At 42.0% G+C, this 22,360-nt stretch overlaps 1 protein-coding gene across 8 annotated transcripts in view; it reads left to right on the forward strand.

Moving 5' to 3' along the window:
* The window catches only part of Sgcd (sarcoglycan delta), a 913,825-nt gene that overhangs the window by 604,393 nt on the left and 287,072 nt on the right, over window positions 1–22,360 (forward strand). The window contains exon 4 of one of the 8 annotated variants that reach the window (XM_069993892.1): window positions 5,280–5,316. The exons of the other annotated variants lie outside the window; for them this stretch is intronic. The gene's annotated coding sequence lies outside the window, so the exon portion shown is untranslated. The remainder of the gene's footprint in view (window positions 1–5,279; window positions 5,317–22,360) is intronic. 8 annotated transcript variants of the gene reach the window in all.

Consider the following 22,360-nt stretch of genomic DNA (forward strand, 5'->3'; position numbering starts at 1 on the left):
TCTGGTGCCAGTGGCTCACATCTGTAATCCCAGCTACTTTGGAGGCTGAGATCTGAGATCACAGTTCAAAGCCAGCCCCTGAAGGCAAGTCCATGGGATGCTCTCATCTCCAATGAATCGCAGAAAAAGCCGGAAATGTCGTGGCTCATTAACTTTAAGCAAAACAAAACAAAAAAAAAGGAGCTCAGGGACAGCACCCAAGCCCAGAGTTCAAGCCCCAGGGCCAGAAAAAAACGTTTAAATAGTCGTCTCTACCGACCCCTCTCTCTGATTCACCAGTCTTCTCATTTTTCAATCTCTTCTACTATCTGCTTCCTTCTAACATCTTAGGCCTAGAGCGTTTTCCAGTGGAATATTCCCATAGACATTTGGCTCTAGGAGACCATGATTCTGAACTCAGCTCTGCAGTCTCTGATGCTGTCTAGTTCTCTCAGCCTTCTGGTCATAAGATCCTTCTCCAACTTATCGCCCCCATCTGCTCATCACCCCGCTTTGCCTTCCCCCCATTCCTCTTTCTGAGGAGTCCTGCAGGTTACAAGGATGCATTCTTACTGATGTCACATTCATAGCCTGCATCTTATTTCAGGCTCCATGGGGGCAGAGCTCTGTCTGTTTTCTTAATTATATTCTTATGATCGTTAAGCAGTTGAACGGAGGGGTTACCATTCAACATGTCACTTTATAAGTACAGTGTATCCTGACCAGTAACACCCTTTTCATCCTTCTCCTCCTTCCCTCCCATTTCCTGTCCTCAACTTTCCTGGCTTCATAGGATATCCATTGATTATTAAGACTGAATTACCCCCTCCCTTTCTTTCTCCATTCTTCTACTCCCTTTGCTTAATCTACCCCACCCCATGCACACACACTCCTTTCCAATGCTAGTTTTTCTACCTTGTTAAGGTTCTGTAGAAACTTCAGAGTCATGTACCCAGTTTGTTTCTTGTATGGGTGGAGAAATGGTCCCTGTGGCTTGGTTTCAGGGAAGCAGATGGTATGTGATATGCCACAGTAAGTTGCCTGGATTTCCAGTGTCTTCTCTTAGATTTGTGACTTGGGGCCAGTAACTTAAGCTCTCTGTGCCTTAGAGAAATAGTAACCTATTAACTGTGCGCTGGTGGCTCATGCCTGTAATCCTGTCTACTCAGGAGGTTCAAAGCCAAACAGGGCAGGAAAGTCTGTGAGACTCTTATGTCCAATGAACCCCCAGAAAAGTGGAAGTAGAGCTGTGGCTCGAATTGGTAAAGAGCTGACCTTGAGTACAAAAGAGCTCAGGTACAGTGCCAGGCTCCGAGTTCAAGCCCCACATTCAACCAAAAAAACAAAAAAGAAATGAAAGAAGGAAATGGTAAACTGTTACCTCATAGAGTGTTTTCTGAATGAATAAGATAATCTATTGAAAATGCTTGACAGGATGCCACATGCAAAGGGCATTATTGAATGATAATGAAATAAGATAAAATAAATGCATAACTTTTTCCTTAGTGTCTGCTTATACACAGGGAATCATTATTCAATTTGTGATCTGATTGAGTGAATTAGAAGGTATTTTAATACCTTGAGTGAATGTAGAATTTAATTTCCTTTTACTGTTACAGTAACAGCTACCACCCTGAATGAATAACTTCAGAAAAAAAAAAAAACCTTGAACCTTTATCTCTTTAGATAAAGTTAAGTACTGACACACCACCTGAAAGGCTCACAGTTTGTTTTGTGGTTTCAAGTTAAGAAAACCCAATTCATCTTCCATATGTTACTACATCATCATCATCATCATCATCATCATCATCACCACCATCATCATCATCACCATTCTGGTTGCTGGTTCTGTGGCTTGAACTCAGGGCTTGGACCCTGTCTCTTAGCTTTCTGGCTTAAGGCTAACATTCTACCACTTGAACTATAGCTCCCCTTATGGCTTTTTGGTAGCTCATTGAAGATAAGAGTCCCGTGGACTTTCCTGCCTGGCCTGTCTTTGAACCACAGCCTTCTGAGTAGCTAGGATTACAAATGTGAGTCACCAGCACGAGTCCTCACCTTCTGTATATTATGAAGAAAAATAAATCCTACTCTTCCTAAACAATCCTTGAGGAGAGCTTCACTCTCCCCATTGGACAGATAAGAAAAGCAGGCGTGGACTGATTAAGTGAACTGCCGATTCAGTTTAGCAGAGATTTATTGAATGCCTGCTCGGTGCCAGGTGTTCCGAGAGATAGAGGAGAAAGGCCAGGTCTGGGCTCTGAAGAAGGCAAGTCCGTCAAGCTACAATCCCAGCAGCCAGTGGCATGGCCAAGCGCCTTCCACCCCTGGGGGTGAGCCTTGTGCAGGCCCAGGGAGGTGAGACTGCAGGTATTCACCCCTGGAACTTGCATTCCAAAAGGATGACAAGAAACATCTGATCTCAGGGCCTAATGAAGAACCTACAGAGCACGACAACATTCTGGAACTTTCCACTTCCTCACTGTCACCACATTAGAACTAATTGCCCCCAGGCTCCTCGACTATCTGCAACCCAGCTGCTGCTTTGACCGCTTGAAAAATGAACGGGCTTCCTGGGAAGGAGGTTGGTTCCCTGGAAAAGGCACAAAGATTGCTGAGTCGTCACTGCCCTACTTCCTCCACTCCCTCAGCCCCCGCGGGGCCCCTGGTGCTCTCTGATCTTGGCAAGTTGCTGTTAGGTCGTGTTGCGTTTTCATCTTTACATAAGCAGACGTGTACCCACGTTCTTTTACCCTGGGAACAGAAGGACGGCCATTCCCACCATGTGAACTTTCGTAAATCCCTTCCGTTTCACACGCGTGGTGTGAATCTGATTTCTAGTCAGAAAAATCCCTACTTTCCTAGGATGATGGTTATTGGCGGTAGGCCATTGGGGGCTCATTAGCATTACACGGAGGCCTGTGGGTGGGGCCCCCGTGCTGGCACTGGTCACTTTGTGACATGAGGGAGGGAGAAGCCAGACCCTGAGCTCTGGGTCCCCAGGTGATGTTCCTTCTGTGTTAACTGGCAGCCAGGCAGGGCTCTGTGCGTGGATGTGACATGGTTTGGGTAACAACAAATAATGCTGAAAGCTAAAGACAGCTAGAAATCACCTTGGCAAACCTCATCGCTGGACTGGTAGATTCCACAGGACCTTCATAGGCCGTTCCCAGAGAAACAACCGAAACCAGGTGGAGCCAGGGTGGGCGCCACTCGAACTTGCACTCTTGTCAATGAATGAGGCATCGTCGATATATCCAGGATCCCACAACACACCGAGGGCCTGCCCACAAGGAAAGGAAATCCCTGAAATGTTGAAAAAATGATGAAAGAAACTAGTGTTTTCATCAAAACTAAGCTTCATTACTCTGTCAGTAACAGGTACTAACCTATCAACCTCGGGAGCTGCGAGAGGAGGAAGTCAATGATGGAACATGAAACATACAGTTATTTATTTACTCTTTTTTTCCTGTTTGCTTGAATGGTCCCAAATAAATTTTTCACTGATAATAATTTGTCTGAAGCATCTAGCCGTAGAGAATCAATAAGTATTACCAACTGGGTTCATGGACCAGTACTGAAAGCAGGGGTGAACTACTGCTGTTGTGAGGGTCACAGCTTCCAAAATCAAGTCTCACCAAAGTTCTCTTCCTGCTGATCATCCAGTAGCAAGGGATGGGTATTTGCAAAAAGATTGTCTTGTCCTGTGTAGCAGCACTGGTGTGCAAGGTGAAACAAATTAGAGGGAGGGGGCAAAAGCATCCATCATGTCGGAGGGCTGTCCATTAACGCCAGCCGAAACCATCACTCACGTGTTCCCACGCCCTGGCCAAACTCCAGGCTGTAATCACTTGCCATCTCCTCATAAATCCCCATGTGACTGTTGCAAGGAAAGAAACGACTGCTTTCTCATCATTCTCACAGTGCTTAATCTTTGTAGTGCCTGGAAATTAGTACATGGAAGGAGAAGGGCATTTACAGAAAAGGTTGCCAGACACCAACCATTAGGCCCCCTATTAGACCACTCACCAGCTGCGGACCTTGTCAGTAAGGGACTTGTCTTAGGAACTGCCTGATGTCGTTGGCAGGATATTTTGTTGATGTTGTTGTTTGGGGACTTAATTTCACTATTGTGTCTTTGTGGCTTGGGCATTAGAAACAGAATGTATAATTTCTCAAGGAATTGTCTGTTCTTTTCAACTTGATGTTTCAAGACTTAGGAAGGAAGCACAACTGTTTACCAAAACAAATAGCAGAAAGTGAAAACGTGTTTGTGTGTGTGGGGGAATGTATGGAGGGGGCAGGAATGAAGGGAAATAGGCTGAGCAAACACTGTCATTATTTTCAATGTGCAATATGTAAAAAGAGTACTATGTTACCTGATGGGAGGGTTGGAAGGGGGAAAACAGGGGAAACAAACAAAAACAAGTAACATTAACCAAGAAGCATTGCACTCATAGCCTGATTGATGGCATTGTAACCCCTTTGTACAACTTCTTAATAACAATATTAGACACAGAAAGTAGCATCAGTGTCGTACTGGGGTCATCCTGGAAGAGCTGGAGGCATTTTCTTGTCAATCAATCACTGTGGGATGAGTTGATACAAACCATTGGCACTTACTGGAAAGTAAGAAGAAAATGCGTCCACTTACTTTCTACTTGGCTGTAAATTTTTTTCCCCCAAAATGTGCTTACCTGTGAGCACCTTGATTTTGTTGAATAGATATTGACCACTAGATTTTCATCAATTGGTTTTATAGCTGCATTCTTTATTAGAAAAAAGATAAGGCAGAATTTAAGGCCTGGATTATACTGAATATGATATTATATCTTAGAATTAATCTGGGAATACAGATTAAAACAGATTAATTCTACAAATAATACCGTTAAATATTTCAAGCTTAAAGTACTATAATAGTATGCTTGGCAAAGGGAGCTGATGCCTTTAACCCTAGTTACTCGGAAGTATGAAATCTGGAGATCTTGGTTCAAAGCCAGTCCAGGGCAGAAAATCTAGCCAGACTCTATCGCTAATTAACCAGAAGAAAGCCAGAACTGTAGGTGTGGCTCAAGTGGTTGAGACCAGACTTGACCATAAAGCCCCGAGTTCAAGCCCCAGTACCAGCATGTTTGCTAAAGAAACCCCACGGCTCAGGAAGTTGGTGCTATCATCATCATCCTGCCATTGATTCTCTGTGATAGTGGCAAATTCCTAAACGTCTCTGACTCTTGGTTTCTTCATTTATCATGTGTAGATTTATACCTCACGACTCTGAAAGATGTTTTTTTTTTTTCCAGCTCTGAAACCCACTAACCTGATGAACTGCAAACAAAGGTAGCTCTTAACTGAAATATTACCATTAACCTTTTCTATCAAGCGGGATCCTTTAAAGAAGGAATGGAATCAGCCTTCAGGTCTGAGGGTCTGATATGACATCTGAGCTCCCATCCCCATTTATCTCTCTCTGTAGAATCTTGTCAATGCCTTATTTCTGGTTAAACATTGACAAATCCAAGGAAGTGTGGGCACTTGTAAGTGAAGTTTTATTATCAATAATTTATTACCAAATTTTAAATATTAATTTCAGGATAGAAAGTATTTGCAGTATAAAAATGAGGCCGGATAGACAGTGAGAATTTAGATTCGTACACCAGCCACTAATAAGACTCTTTCAGGCTTCCTGCCCAGGCTGGCTTTGAACCTTGATCCTCAGATCTCAGCCACCTGAGAGTGGCTAGGGTTATTATGCTCGTGTATGGAATCATTTCCATGCTGCTCCTTCCATTGCTACATTGACCAGCATAAAGTTCCCCAAACCATGTTAAATATCTCAATGTATTTCCTCTGCCTTAGAATAATTATATAATAACTTATTTTACAGTTAACTTGACCTTTAGTACTTATTCCATTGATAATACATTTTTAAATGTTACAGGGTCTTTTTTAAATGATGATCAATCATATGGAAAATTAAGTCCTTTGTGTTGCATCTGCATTTGCTACTTACTTGACTTTTTACAAAGTCAGAACGTTTTTGTGGAGTTCCAGTTTTCTTACTTACACCATGAGTCTAATAACTCTTGCTTAACTTACATCAGGGACTTCATAATGGATTTTGAAGCCTACTCTTAAGGTGTATGGAACCATATGCTAGGCAGTAAAGACAGCCACTTCATTGCTTCAGAATTTACTGAGTATCTATTATGTGAACATCATTTCATTCATGGTATCATTACTCCTAGGTCCTAATTAGGCACTGCTGGATCATGCCTATAATCCTAATTATTCAGGATGCTGAGATCTGAGGAGCTGAAGTTTGAATCCTGTCTAGGCAGAACTCTGACTGGCTAATGCTTGCTGACCCCCCCCCCCCCGATAAATGATAGTCCTTGGTTGATTTCTCACACACACACACACACACACACACATATGTATATATACATAGTGTATATATACATATATCCTCCTCATTGTCCATCCTGTCTATTTTATTTCTCACCAGAGCTAATACAACAGCTCCACTGTGACCCCCTTCCTCCATCCAGTTCCAAAATGGCCCCTGCAATGCTTAGTTCTAGGGTCACATCTGATCACATTATCACTGTCCCCTTCTGCTCCCAGGGACCCACCTTGCCTTAGTTGCTTGAAAACCTTTGACATCTGGTAACTAACAGAAGTCCAAATGTCCTTTCAGGGGAAACAGAGCACTTTGTGTCTCCCTCTTGGGACTTTGGACACATACAGGGCAATCAGTTATGAATGTAGAAAAAGAAATGTTAAATCATCAGTAAGGTGAACTGATAGTCAGCTGGTGGTGGTTCACACCTGTAAATCCTGGCAGTTGAGATCTGAGAACCATGGTTCAAAGCCAGTCCAGGCAGGAAAGTCTGTGAGACTCTTATCTCCAATTAAAGCACAGAAAAAGCCAGAAGTGGTGCTGTGGCTCAAGTGGTAGAGTGCTTACCTTGAGCAAAAAGAACTCAGGGACAGTGCCCAGGCCCAGAGTTCAAGCCTCAGCACTCCCCTCCCCAAAAAAAGTGAACTGATGAAATAAAAGAAAACTTTATAAATTCATGTGGCCCTCAATCTATAAAGATACTCAATGCAGACAAAAAAATCTGGTCTTTATTTGTATCTGTCAAATCCCATGAGTCTACCCAAAAAGACTATCCAAAAGTAATCATTAAATTTGGGAAGTGTATCATTCTAAAAAACTAATTCCGTACAAACTCACTAAGCCCTTGGATTTATCTTTTGGAAAAATAAGCAGAGAATTGGCAGCTACTTGTGCATGAAAGCAAAATAGCAATCTTCTCCAAATTAACTCAGTTAGAAGTCATGGGCTTAAGAAGATACACTGTGATTTAGACTTACCGTGAAGGTCAATTAATATAATTTTGGTGCTACTAATCAATAACGAATAAAGTAAATGAGATTATATTTTAAGTTTACAGAAGTCCTGTGCTCTCAGTTAATTTAAAGCAATGTTTTGAGCTCATCTCAAGTGGACAGAGTTCTTAGCTACTGAAGCACTCAAGTGACTGTTTTTCCATGAGTTATTGGCCTTACTTTTGGAATAAGTAAAAGAAGTAGCCTGACCAGCATAGTTTAAGTAGAATTATGGGACTGGACAAATGAGTGACATTCAGAAAGTTGGTTGCAGTTCTTCTCATTTCTCTTCATTTTGACTTCATGTGGTAAGCTGTACAGCTCAGATTAAATCTCTTTTATCAGGGTGATGGGTTCAGGTCTTGGTGGCAGCTGAGACCAGTGTACTGAATTCCTAAACTGGGTATATATCATAGTTCATTCTCCTGCTTTGTCGCCTACCCCATGCAAAACTGTCTAGTTAAAAACTAGTTAGATGTAGGGACAAAATATACAGAGCTGTTTTCTGACAGACTCCGTGCAGATAGCAATGCACTGTGGATATGGGGAAGGCCAGAAATAAAGATTGGGAACATCTCCACAGAAAACCTTGTGCCATTTTTTTTAATATGCCAAGAGTTAGTCTTGAAAGTACCTCTTTACAAAAGAGAGAAAGCATACCCTGTGTTTACTTTTTACCTGCCTAGTATAAAAAACTGTATACTGATTATTCTGACTTTTTGCAGAACTTTTGGAGTCTAAGGGCTTTCTTTAGTTTCTGTTACACCTTTATGTTTTGTAATTATGTCTTGAAAATTATTAGTAAATTGTGAGCATGTTAATCCAAAAAGTATTCTTTCACCTTCAATGCTTATTCCCATTTCTCTTCCTATGCCTTCTGTTTTAGATAATAATTACAAGGTGACAAATTCTCAGAACTAAGACTTTAAAAGAGCCCTGGAGACTTCTGTATATTTTTCTATTAACAGTTATATAGGCCACAGATGTTTGAATGACAGCTATAGCACAAATAAAACTAAGTAAATTTATGCTGGGAAAGTGGCTCAGTAGTAGAGTGCTTGCCTTGCATGCATGAGGCCCTGAGTTCAATACCTCAGTACCACATAAGCAGAAAAAGCTGGAAGTGGCGCTTGGCTCAAGTGGTAGAGTGCTAGCCTTGCACTAAAGAGCTGAGGGACAGTGCCCAGGCCCATAGTTCAGGCCCCCAAACCGACATACATACATACATACATACATACATACATACATACATACATACATACATACATACATAAATGTATGGCAATTACTTCCACATTAGGAAGATACCACACAGACATACCTATACATATATATTTTTTTTGAGACAGGTTCTCACTATATAGTCCAAGATGGTCTCAAGACTCCCCATCCTCTAATTGCAGCCTCCATAGTGCTAAGATTACAGGCATACACCACCATGCCTGGCAGTATTGTGAAGGCATTTTCAATGGAGCATTACTTGAATAGTTGGAAACTGGCTTCTTGGTCTATCTCACTAATCTAGAGAAATTGCACATAAAAGCTCTACATACCAGAGATGCCTCAAGTAGAATTGCTCTCTAACTTGGTAATTATCTAGGTTTTGTTTGCTTAGTCAACTTTATTAAGATGTATGTTATGCCAAGCCCCTGAGTCTCACACCTGTAATCCTAGCTATGCTGGAGACCTAAATAGGAGGATTGTGGTTCAAAGTCACCTCAGGCAGGAAAGACCAGAGACTCTTAGCTCTAGTTAACCACCAAAAAGCTGGAAGTGAAGCCATAGCTCAAGTGTAGAGTACCAGTTTTGAGCAAAAAATGCTGAGAGACAGTGTCCAGGACCTGGGTTCAAGCTCTAGGCCCAGAACACCAAAATAACACGATAAAAAAGTTTCAGGGGGCTGGGAAGGTGGCTCAGCGGTAGAGTGTTTGCTTGCATGCATGAGGTCCAGGGTTCGATTCCTCACCACCACATAAGCAGAAAAAGCCTGTGACTCAAGTGGTAGAGCACTAGCCCTGAGCTGAACTGCTGAGGGACAGCGCCCAGGCCCAGAGTTCAAGCCCCAGGACTGACAAAAAAAAAATTCAATAGATTAGTTAAATTCTAGAGTCTTTGGAGAACAGCTAGCAGTGGAAGTTATTGCTGGCTTGGTGAGCTGAGACCAGAAATGCTAGAAAATGCTAGATGGTTTCAAAGATCCCAGCTGTGGTGAATGGAATCCCCTCCCCCCTTGCTTGTTCCTTACCATTTCAGTAGGAGACAGAGCTACTTGAGAACTGTGGGTTCAGATCTTCAGTGACTAAGCATGTCTTCTCTGGTTGGCCAGTTGTCCTACATCTCATTTGCATAGAGGTAACCAATCAGAGCACAGCCCACAGTATAAACATCCCTGAGACAGAGACCTCACACAGTGCTCTAGGCAGGAGAGGAGATGCACAGTCAGAACAGCAGAGGCCTTGACCAAGATTCTTATGCGAATAAAGGTCTTGGCTCATCTTTCACTGTCTGAGACTTTATTCCTCGAATTCCCTGTGACAGGAACCGAAGAAGGCTACAGCAGCAACCTGGGGCAGTGGAACAACACTGGCAGGCCATTGTCTGCCCCAGAGCCCGCTGTACTAAGTGGGTATTGCCTGAGACAGGGCTGCAACCCAGGTGCTTGGTGCTAGCTGTGGAGCCAAGACTGGAGGGTGAGTGGGCTCTGCCTGCCATGAGCAACACATGAGGAACTTTCAGGATCAGTGTGGTGAACAACAAAGGAGGAGAAAGTGGGTTCGGATGAAGATTGTGTACTGAAACCACTCTTCAGCCCCATGGCAACAATGAGCCACTCATCCACAGTGCCAAGATGACTTGCTTGACAATTAAAGTACTGCCGTCCGAGGTTTTGGTTGGAAGCCCAGAGTTTAACAGGGAAACCACAGACTAACTGGTCAAGTTGCCAGCATCCCGGCGCCATGGGCATGGCCGGTGCCTCCAGTCTGGATGGAAACACACTGTGTTTTCTAGGGGGGAATTGTGTTATTAACATCAGATTCATGACTCATGCAGCGGGAAGAGGACAAGCCTGTCATTCCCAAGGTTTTCTTTCTTTTTTTTTTCTTTTCTTTTTCTTTTTTAATAGGTGCTTTATCACTTTCAGTTTTCTCAGCCTGAGCCAGGGATGTTTGGGAGTTATTATGAGATTTGAAAGAATGCTGAGTTTTTGATCTTACCAGGACTGCAAGAGTGCTTTATAAATGTCGGAGCTGGTGTGTGTGAATCTAGGGCACTGGCTTCAGTGTGTACCTTGTGCACCAGCTAATAAGGCCACAGGAGAGCAGTCATCTGAGTGACGCCCACGGTGATCCTCACTTCCACAGCAGCTCCCTGGCTCTGCCCAGCCCGAGAAGAAGTTTGCAACGCTGTTGCTCAGCTGCAAACACTCATGAAGGTTTGAGAGAAGCCCTTGTTAGCATTGCCAATACTCGACTTAACTTACGGTTTTGAGAAAAGGTAGCACACACTGTGTTGCTTGGCCTTTACCATTAAAATAATCTCTTTTAAAGATGTTTGAGCCAGGTACCTGGTGGCTCATGCCTATAATCCTAGCTACTCAGGAGGCTGAGATCTGAGGATCAACTTTTTATCTCCACTCAAAAACCTGGTGCTGTGTCTCAAAGTGGTACAGCCCTAGCCTTGAGCAAAAGAGCTCAAGGACAGGCCCTGAGTTCAAGCCCCATGACTGACCAAAAAAAAAAGAGATAAGAGAAAAAGAAAAAGATGTTTGATTAGCTGAGTGCTGGTGGCTCACCCCTGTAATCGTAATCAACACAAGAAGTTGATTTCTGCCCAGGCAGAATATTCAGTGAGACTCCTTATCTCCAGTTCACCACCCATAATCTGGAAGTAGAGTTGTGGTTCAAATGGTAGAGCACCAGCCTTGGGGAAAAAGCCAAGCAAGACCACAGGCCCTGAATTGAATTCAAGCCCCAGGACAGTTTTAGAATGTTGTATTTATTCATGCTTTTGTAATGGGTTGGTAGTACTGAGGTTTGAACTTAGGGCCTCATGCTTGCTAGGCAAGCACACCATCCTTGATCCACACTCCCCAGCTCCAGCACTGTGCCTTGGTTGGGTCTCTGATCCCTGTTTTCTCCTCCATGATGGTTCTCTCATTCTGGTTTATTATTCTCTGACTTCTGAGAACTTAGTTTGTTCACAGTACACTTCCTCATACATAGCAGGCTTAAAATCCTTGCTCAGAGGATGAAAGGGGGCTGCGCTGAGCTATTGTTTGAGCTTGGCACTGTGATTCTGTTGTGTGGAGAGGCTCTGATTAACTAACTCTGAGCTTCATTGAGGCCTGTGGATTGCTTGAATGAGGTGCAGAGCATTGCAATGGTTGTGGTTTGTTTTGATCTCTGAGGTTCTTTGACCCTTATTGATCAAAGAAATTAAGCTTTTAGAGAAACCTGTTAGAGGCCCCGCCTTCTAAGGCCCATGCAATGCCATTTCATTTGGAAGAAAGATTATTGTTTCAAATACAGCGACAGCCCTTGGTTTGGAAAACACAAATCAACTAGTGCCTCATGTGACCTCAGAGGGCCAAGGGAGAGAGGAGGAGGACACTCAGTGAGGAGAGACTGGTGTGAATGCATTTGGACATGACAAGTGTGTGTGTGTGTGTGTGTGTGTGTGTGTGTGTGTGTGTGTGTGTGTTTTCCCAACATGAACTTGATCTGATTTAATTAACCACCAAGATTAATTAAATTAATTAAATTATTCAGCAAGACTTACTCTGTCCTATTTCATATTTGTATGAGAATAACACTACTTCTTCCATTTTATAGATGATACTAGTAAGGCCTAGCTTATCCTACCTTACCTGTGAACATCTGAGTTCCAGGAAGGGTGAATGAAGTAGAAGCCACATGTCGAATATCTGATAAAATGGAGTAAATTTGACTGTGGTTACCACTGCCTTCATCTTCTTAATTCTAGGACCTTGTTAGAACATTGTACTATATCACTATGCTGGTGAACTCATTTCTAATGTGCATGCCCTTCCTTTTCTAGGCACCGTTCTCCATAGCAGTGTTGCCCAAAGTACCTCCCATGTCACACATGTTCTAAGGGCCTTAGCTATTCTAACAAAACTGGATTCTGTGGACCATGCTTGAGAAACACAGGATGTACCACCAGAAATAACATGCTTTGGGATGATTCAGAAGAGCTGGGGAAGATACACACTTCTTTAAAGGAATTGGATTTCAATCATAAGAAATGAGATTTTTATTGAGAATTTTACAGAGTTCGTATTGTATAGAGGCCACATAGGAAAAGAGTACTCTCCCATCCTAAATGTAAAGCCACATAGAGTTTTTATTGCTTGATTCCGTTTGCTGTGGCATCTTCTGTACCACTTTATTGATGGTGATATGAGCTAGTTCTGCAAATTTCCCTTTGCCCATCTAGTCTTGATGGTTGAACATTAGCTTTGCATCTCTTCAAGATCACAAACGTAAGAGAGACCACAGTGGAAACATCATCTTCTGTTGGGTACATGAGTAAAGAGATGTGGAGGAGAGTTCCTAGGTATGAATGAAGGGTGGCATCGAAGAGTCAAGAATTGAGACATTACATGATTGTAAATATATAAGACCAGACATTCCTTAATAATCTACCCAAACATTCATCTTTCCTTCATTCAGGACCCATATCTTCCGCCCTTCCTTTCCTCCCTCCTTCCTCTCCCTCCCCCCTTCCTCTCCCTCCCTCCCTCCCTCCCTTCCTTCCTTTCTTCCTCCCTCCCTTCCTTCCTTCCTTCCTTCCTTCCTTCCTTCCTTCCTTCCTTCCTTCCTTCCTTCCTTCCTTTCTTCCTTTTCTTCCTTCCTCCCTTCCCTTCCTTCCCTTCCTTCCCTTCCTTCCTTTCCCTCTCTCCCTTTCTCCCCTTTCCCCTTCCTTTCCTCTTCCCTTCTCTGAGATTCAGAGGGTGACTCTATAACATTTTGTTAATGCCTTTTTTCAGTTAGGTGAGTGAGGGCGAGGATTCCTTATTTGAAAACAAGAAGCTAACCTGTACAGAGTACTGGTTAAAGCCATGGCAGAGAGACCAAGTGAACAAGAGCAGGGCCCAGCATGTAGATAAAACTAGTGGAGGACAGAATTCATATTGAAGAATAGTAGAGGACAAGATTGAAATATTGCATGGAGCTCGATTCCTTGCTATTCTAATGTAAGGAAGTATCTTCATGATTGCATGCTATTTCTTTTTCCTCTGCGTGGCTATATAACATTCCACTTTGTACATGTATTAGTGTGTTTATCTCATAGACTTCCATGAGTTGACTCTGAAATTTTCTGATATTTTTTATCACAAGTAATGCCATTATGAATATGAATAGGTGTGCTGTTTAATTCTTGTGTAAATGCATTTGATTAAATTTTAAGTTGCCAGCTAGTAGGATAAATTTATATAGGATTTTGTTAGATGTTGCAAAAAAAATCTTCCTAAAGGTTGACACATTACACAGTCCAGTAAACAATGTGTGAGCTTGCCCGTTTCCATGGCATAATTTGTTGCTAGGCCCCTTACATGCAGGCAGTCTGCTGGGTAAGGGATGTAAAACATGCTGCTAATTAACACCAGACCAATATGATTAAATGGCTCTATGCAGCAGTTTAAAAATTAAAATTTTGCTAAGCCAAGTACAAGACACCTTGGCATTTAACCAAAAGGGTGTAAGAGTTAGTTATTGTGTTCTATACCTTTTACAATGAATGAGGGTTTTTTCATTTGATGAGAGAGCTTGGCTTTCTGTCCCTTTCCTTAGATCTGTGTGGTATGGAGCAGACAGGATGTCCAAAAGGTAGAAGTAATTTTTTTACAGAGAAATCCATCACATTATTCAAAGGTGACTCTCTGGACTCTTACCAAAGAATAGATAATTTTTCTATGCAGTGAGCCACGTGCTTACAGGTTCCAACATTACATGATTAAATGATAAGACTTAAATGGAAGGGTGAAAAGATCTTAATAAAAATGGATGTTTATTGGTGAACATATTCCCTCAGAGCTTTCCAAGTGTTTTACTTGAAATGTGTTTTAAAAGATGATTTAAATAAGAGAAACACCTGGCCCACAGGTGCTCTTTGGAAATTTTAGATCCTATTATTTCCAGGCAGGCAAAAATAACTGAGGGGTTGTGTCTGAGACCCATTCATCAGAGGTTAATGCATGTGTGTTGTGTTGTTTTCCAGATGCTTGGGTGATTGTGTGCACACGTGCATGTGTCCATGTGTGCGTGCATGTGTGCGTGCATATGTGTGTGTGTGTGTGTGTGTGTGTGTGTGTGTGTGTGTACTTTAAGCAATAAATTGCAACAGGACAACAACTCAGTAAAATCCTGAGGAGGTATCTGATTGTAAATCCTAGCACTATACTCATTTCCTCTCTTCAGGAGTTTCCTGCAAAGTGACCCTGTAGAAAATGAAGCAGTAAGCTTCAGTTCTATCCTAGGTTTTAGATACTAATTATTAGATACTGAGAGAGTATTAGAATGTAGTCATTTGTGCAAGGATATTGTACTCTAAAACCCAGGCAATAGTTTCCCCATCTTCTCTTTGGGTGATCATCTGTCCTGGGCTGTCTTCCTGACTGATTCCTGGGAATGGCTAGAATCACTGGGTTTCAGCACCATGGACAGAGCCACCCGAAGACTGATATTAAGGCATTCAAAAGAATTGAGACCATCTGTGAGAACTGAAAAAGTACTGATTGATCTGCTCAGGGAAGGTTAGACTTTGCCAACTCACTCAAAAACCACCTATGTGTCTTAGAATATTTTAACAGTTTGCTTATTTAATATCACAGCCAAGCAATGTTGAGTATAAAAAATGTAGAGGCCTCCTGTTACATGAATTCAAATTGTAGTTCAGAGAATGCTCAGATAAGCAGGTTAGTCATGTAAAAGCAGATGTCGTAGGTCCACAGCACAGATAAATTAGTCAGAAAGAAATCTATGCATTCATGATGCCATACATTCCACCCAGTAGAATGCCACCCAGGGGCAAAAATGCCCAGTGAGCTCAAGGAACTGAGTTCAAGCACCAATACCAACTTAAAAAAAAATGTTGGACTTGTTAAAATTTTACAGTGTTCTCATGCTTTTATAGATTGCTCCGGGAGCAAAGCTGGCTTTGTATTTTCCAAAGAGACCATAAAATTATACTTTGTAATTTTTGCCTGTTGGTCTTCTTTCTACTATTGAATATCAAATACAATTGGTGTGAAGCTGCCAGTTCCACCAACTTTTCATATCTCCTTAACTTTTTCTTTAAATTGTGTAGTTTATGCACAATACGTGGCTCTTGTTGATTGCTGTCTGTTTAGGCCAACTAATGGGAGCCCAGTGACCCGGTGATGGTTTTTAAATCATGCTGGGCATAAATAAGCTAATTTCAATAGGAAGGTGTTCATGTTTTAACCTGTACATAAGAACGTATACAGAAAATAACCACTGATTTAAAAACATGAGTGTGTGTGTCTGTGTATACATAGAAGTATCAAATTTTTTAATTCATTGTATCTTTGTATCTATCATTAAAAATAAACCTTATTAGCCGGGCACCGGTGGCTCACGCCTATAATCCTAGCTACTCAGGAGGCTGAGATCTGAGGATTTCAGTTCAATTCTAGCCCGGGCAGGAAAGTCCGTGAGACTCTTATCTCCAATAAACCACTAGAAAACCAGAAGTGGTGCTGTGGCTCAAGCAGTAGAGTGCTTGCCTTGAGCTGAAGAGCTGAGGGACAGCGCCCAGGCCCAGAGTTCAAGCCCCACGACTGACAAAAAAAAAAAATTAAAAAATAAACCTATTATCCAAGTATCGGTGGCTCATGCTTGTAATCTTAGCTACCCAAGGAGGCTGAGATCTGAGGATCATGGTGTGAAGCCAGCCCAGACAGGAAAATCTGTAAGACTCTTATCTCCAGTTAACTACCAGAAAACCGGAAGTGGAGCTGTGTCTAAAAGTGATAGAATGCTAGCCTTGAGTGAAAGAGTTCAGGGATGGGTGCCCAGGCAGTTCAAGCATAAATAAATAAAACAATAAAAATAAACCCATTAATAATATGTACATGTGACTAAATACACCTGCATTCATATTCATGTAGTTTTTGTATGTACGTTTCTTTCATTGTTGCAGATTTCCAATTCTTGTCAGACACAGGTCATACTGACCTGCCTGTCTCACAAAAGCATTCTGAATGTCATTGATTGGCATCTTTCCTCCATTGGAAAACAAAAGTAACTTCACATGCTTCAGGATCACCAACTCTGCTCAAATGAAAGCTTACGATGCGTGCTGATGAAGCTTCATGGAGAAGCAGTTGTAACTCTGGAATACTTTATTGAGGTCCAAAAGGAGGCAAAGTCATCCTCCTGACTTGCATTTCCACCCTCAGCTCCTTAGGTGGTTCAGTGATTGCTGACATCAGCCCTAAGATACAGTAAAGGTGGAAACACTCCATCATTCATTCTCCTTCTTCTGCTTAGCATTCAAAAGCTTAATCCTGTGTTGGAGAAGTATTTTAGGTTGAAATATGCACGGGTACAATTTGCAAAACTACCATGACAACTCATGCATATTTCCAATGGGTAACAGTGCCAGTTTAGAATATATGTTTGCATTTCAATTTCCAAAGGTAGGATTATGATATGTAAGGTCTTCAGCTCTTTATAGATTTTGATGATTACTAGATGCAAAATATAGGGTGAAATAAATATTTACGCATTGCTCAGTTAAAGCATGGTACTTGCTGTATTTAAGAATTCACACATACGAAGCTGCCACAGTGAGTCCAAGTTTGGGGAATAAAAGCATTCGTGCTTTTATTTGTTATGTGCTTCGCAAAGCTCTACCTTTATGAGTTTATATTTCTGGAGTTTTATTGCTGTAGGAGCTGGGGGTTTTCGATCTACACTGAAGAGCCCTCGCTGGTATCCGAGCATTTTGCTTCATTTTGATATTATATTTGTGTGCTTAAATCTGACTGTGTCCTGATGCTATGAAGAATTCACTCATGTATCCAACCAAGTCTATTCAGCAGACTAGCCTTTTCTGACTTCATACCTACAAATCCAAAGCTTTCAGGTATAAGCATGAAATATCAACTGTAAATTCTCAGAAAACAGGATTGTGTCTTTAAAGAAAGCATTACTAGGCAACAGAGCAAATGATATATTAAATATGCCTACCATACAGATGTTGACATAGGAGACCATCTCTCAGAACCTCAAACTACTCTCCTGGGAAACAGGCCAGTCTTCCATGTTGAGCAACTAGAAAATGACTTTGGCCCCTTGCAATGAAATCAGATGACCCTTGTGCTCTTCCTTCGTGTTCTATCTAACTGGACATCCACCTTGCTTTCTCTCTTCCTAGAACACTCCTACCTGTGGTATGCAAGTCACAGCCCACAAAGTTGACATGCACTGCTTGTAGCTTATTTCTTCCTTTGAGTTTTATACTTCGCTGAGATTCAGGCAGTAGATATTGAAAAATACTATATATGCTTACTTTTGTATCTTCATCTGGCACATTTAGGACCCATGGGTAGATGTTGAGAAACAGGACATTTTTAGGTTTTGTTTTTATAGTTAAAGCAAAGGGATGTAGCTCAGTGGCAAGTGCTTAGCAAGTGAAACGTGCTGGGGTCCATCCCCAGCACCAAGAAAGAAAAGACAAGAAAGAAGGTTGTCTCTACAAGGAAAAATTGCCTGCCATAGGAAATGCTCATTCTCTAGGTCTCAGGCTACAATGGATGTGCCGTAACAATATGTGTTGTGTGACTATCACAGAATTCCATAGACAGAACAATTAGAGACAAAATTTCATTGACTCATGGTTCTGGAGTCTGGGAAGGCTGAAGATGGTTAGGCCAGTACCGGGTGTCCTCCTTGATGCAAATGGGTGGGCGATACACATAATCCCAAATGAAGCCAACCATGGGAATGGATGGGTTTATTTTCTCTTGTACGTGATCTTTGGATGAAATTTCAGTTCTCCTCTCCCAGTGGGACTTTGTATTTGGTGATTCCTTCCAGAAGCTGTCAGTAGATTCATTGGAAATTGGTTGAGTTTAGCTGGAGTTGGGGATGGCAGTGACCAGGCTGCTATATTTACAGGAACATGGAGATGGTGAGCTGAGATTTCTGTGTGGAATAGCATGGGTTATGCTATGTGGGGGCAGACAATGAGGAAGGGGGCTGTAAGTGGCTACGTGGCTGCGATTACTAGAAGAACAGCAGGGTGGAAAAAGTTTGACAATTACATGGAACAGTGATCCCCAAGGGTCATGCCTTTCAAAGGAAATCAACGCATGCGATGGCCGCATGTGCGGCCAGTCAAAGTAAAATTAAAACGGGCCCATAAGTGAATGAATCCAATTATGATCTATATCTTCTTTGACTTGGTTACGCAACAAGCATCAGCACAGAGGAGGTGGGGCTCGTGGGTAACGTAACAATAACTCTCATGTATTGATTGCTAACCTGCTGTGTGAGGTTTAGTCAGCATTTTTTAAAAATGCCTCCTGGGCACCGTTTTCACCATTAGCCTATAAGGGACAACACTGTAGACTGGGCAGACAGAAATCCTTAACCAGGTCATCCAGCCAGGCTTTCATTGTGATCTGTCAGACCAAGAACCCATTGGCTAAAGCATTTGGCTTTTCGATTGTGAGCTAATATGGAAGCAAAGGCATTGTGTCTCTTTCAGGGGGGAGAGGGTGGTACTGGGGATTGCGATGCAGGTGGTCTGCCATTTGAGTCACATCTCCCACCCTTTGTGCCCTGGGTTACATTTCTTTTTTGCCAGTTCTGGGGCTTGAACTCTGGGCCTGGGCACTGTCCTTGAGCTTCATTTGCTCAAGGCTAGCACTCTACCACTTGAGCCACAGCACCACTTCAGGCTTTTTCTGTGTATGTGGTACTAAGGAATCGAACCCAGGCCTTCATGTATGCTAGGTGAGCACTCTACCAACTAAGCCATATTCCCAGCCCCTCCCTTGGTTACTTTTGAGGTAGAGTTTGGCTTTATACCCAAGCCATTCTGTGCTGTGATCCTCCTGCTGATGCTGCCATATGTCCCAGACAGGTGGGAGCTGTTGCACGTGGACACTGTGCTTCCTCAGGACTTGCGTGATAGGACTCTGCCACCACACTTAGCCGTTGACTGACAGAGAGTCCCAGGAACTTTTATGCCTGAACCTTCCTGAAGTCATGACCTCTGACCCCCAAGTAGTTTTTAAATAACTTTGAAGCATTCAAATCACAAAGAACACACACAAAAGAGCGAGATGGTCTTCTTCTAAAACCAAGCATACCCCCAGAAGCCCAGATCAGTATTTGGTATGAAATCTTTCTCCTTGTCCTCCTCTCCTTCCTTCTTCCATTTCTTCCTCTTGTTGTTCTTCTCTTCCTCCTCTTCCTCCTCCTGTCCCTCTTTCTCCTATTCCTCTCCCTTCTCCTATTCCCTTTCTTCTTCAACAACAGGAAACAAATTCTGGTTTAGTTCCAGTTGGCATTGGAAAGGCAAACCAACCAACCAAATGACTACAGCACTTTGTAGAACTGTGGCTTTGATATCTCTTAATGAGTTATCATTCAAAATAAGGTTAATCACAAAATCTCCTTTAATCCAAAATGCTTTATCCCAAACATGTAGCCTTCTGATTAAACCGAATTTGTAGGTGTTGAATTGATAATCTTTCTTCCAACATATATAAAAGAAAATTCTTCCTGCATCTATTGCTTAAGATGTAGTGAGCAAAAATCTCACTCACTTTAGGATTTTAAGTAATTTGAACAGTGATGCTTTATAAAAAGTGTTAGCCAACATAGAAGGTATATTTTATCTTCATCTCCTTTTGTCACTGATTGGGTCAGCCCCTTACTGTCCTTGTATTCTATATGTGAAAATATCTTTGTCACAGATTGCATCATTCTGAATAATCAGTGAGAATCTAGACAAATGAGTAGAAATCAATGCAGCAAATGGACCTTCACTTAAAACTTTTTCTTCTGTCTCTGGGTTCAAAGTTAGATAAAATTATCTAACAGGGGCTGGAAAGGTGGCTCAGTGGTAGAGCACTTGCCTTGCATGCATGAGGCCCTGGGTTTGATTCCTCAGCACCACATAAGCAAAAAGAAAAAAGCCGGAAGTGGTGCTGTGGCTCAAGTGGTAGAGCATTAGCCTTGAGCTGAAGAGCTGAGGGACAGCGCCCAGGCCCAGAGTTCAGGCCCCACGACTGGACCCCCCCCCAAAAAAAATCTAACGTTGTGTCTACCACAAGGCCTGCGTTTTGAACCATCCATAGTGTAATCCCAGCACTCAGGAAACCAAGTCAGGATCTCCAGCTTCGGCCGTAGGGTGCACTAGTTTTTCAATAATAAAAAAAATTTTTTAAAGAGACTAAAAGAAGCTAAAGTATTTTCTTGATGGAAAATACTCTTTGGGGATAAATAAAATCTAGCTATCGTGGTTCCTAGAAATACTAGTTTATTAGTACATAAAAAATTAATTTTGCACCGAGAAGATGAATAGAATGTTTACCCAACACATGATGCTGCTTACACAAAAGCTCTTATGAACACAATTTGTTTAAAAGACTGATGATTATTTTTGTTGTTACTAGAATTACAGTCATGTATTACACTGCACATCACACTCCGGCATGTGCGAATGTGGAGTGAAGGAACACACAGAACTCGTAATGACTTTTCCACAATTTGGTCTTCAGGACCACTGACTCAGCTCCTTAAGTGCATGCTGCTGCTCCCGCATCAGAATAAACTATTTGTCAAGGGACAGAAAGCCAGGTTTGCCTACTGTTGCGAAATTCCAATTTGATTTCATCTCTATCAATCCTATCTTTAGGATCTCTGTGGAATTAAAGAGCGTGCGAACCAGCATTTACTGGAGTCATTATTAGAACTGACAGAAGAGAATTTTTGACTTAGCCCTACAAACAGGGAGAAAAGCACAGCTAATCAAAGGGAATTTGAAGGCCAGGGGAGGCCACCTCATATTTCTCCTCAAGAGTTGGCCTCCATTTTGCAAAAATAAAAAAGGAAAAAAGAGCACAGTTTACACAGTTACATAATTTCATTGCTTTCTAAAGAAAAAAACTGAACTATTTGGGAATATAGAGAATTAATTTGAAATCATGTATGTGAGAGATTGGAAGCAGGATTTTATCACTCACATGAACCTGTGTGGTTCTCAGCACCTTGCTCGGTGCTGAGCACCAAGCGCACATGGACTAAATGTTTAGTTGTCACAGAAATGGATTTAAGGGGTTGGAGGCATGGCTCAATTGGTAGAGCACTAGCCAATGGGTGAGTGCCAGGTACCAAGTTCCAGTCCTGGTCTTGTCCCTAAAAAGGATAAAAGAAAGAAAAGAAATTAACTTTATACAGCCAGCTTGTATTTTCGCTATTACCTATATTATTAGAGTTGTCGTTGATTGGTTATAAACACTTCCACTAAAATATATTCACTTCTCAATAGATAAGTCAACAAATAGTGCCTGATATGGGAATTATTTCTGAAAACAGGCATAGGCTAGACATTGTGGCTCCTCTGGGTAATTCCAGACACTCGGGAAGCAGTGATGGTGGAGGATCCCAGTGGGAGGCCAGTTTGGGCAAAAAGTTGATGAGATCCCTGCCTCAACCAATAAAAATCACAAATGTGGGATTGGCAGCACACATCTATTATCTGAGCTATATGAGAAGCATAAACAAGAGGATCATGATCCAGGAAAGTCTTGGGCAAAATATAACTCCCTACTCAAAAAAAAAAAAAAAAACAATGAAAGCTAAAAGAGCTGGAGTGGGATATGGCTCAAGTGGCAGAGTGCTTACCTACAAAGTGCAAGGCTCCAAGTTCAAGTTCTACTACCACTTCCTTACTCCCTAAAATGGAAGGCATAGGCACCTTAAGG

Source organism: Dipodomys merriami, unplaced genomic scaffold (assembly GCF_024711535.1).
Source record: "Dipodomys merriami isolate MVZ:Mamm:240054 unplaced genomic scaffold, mDipMer1.0.p SCAF_44, whole genome shotgun sequence".
Taxonomy (NCBI): Eukaryota; Metazoa; Chordata; class Mammalia; order Rodentia; family Heteromyidae; genus Dipodomys; species Dipodomys merriami.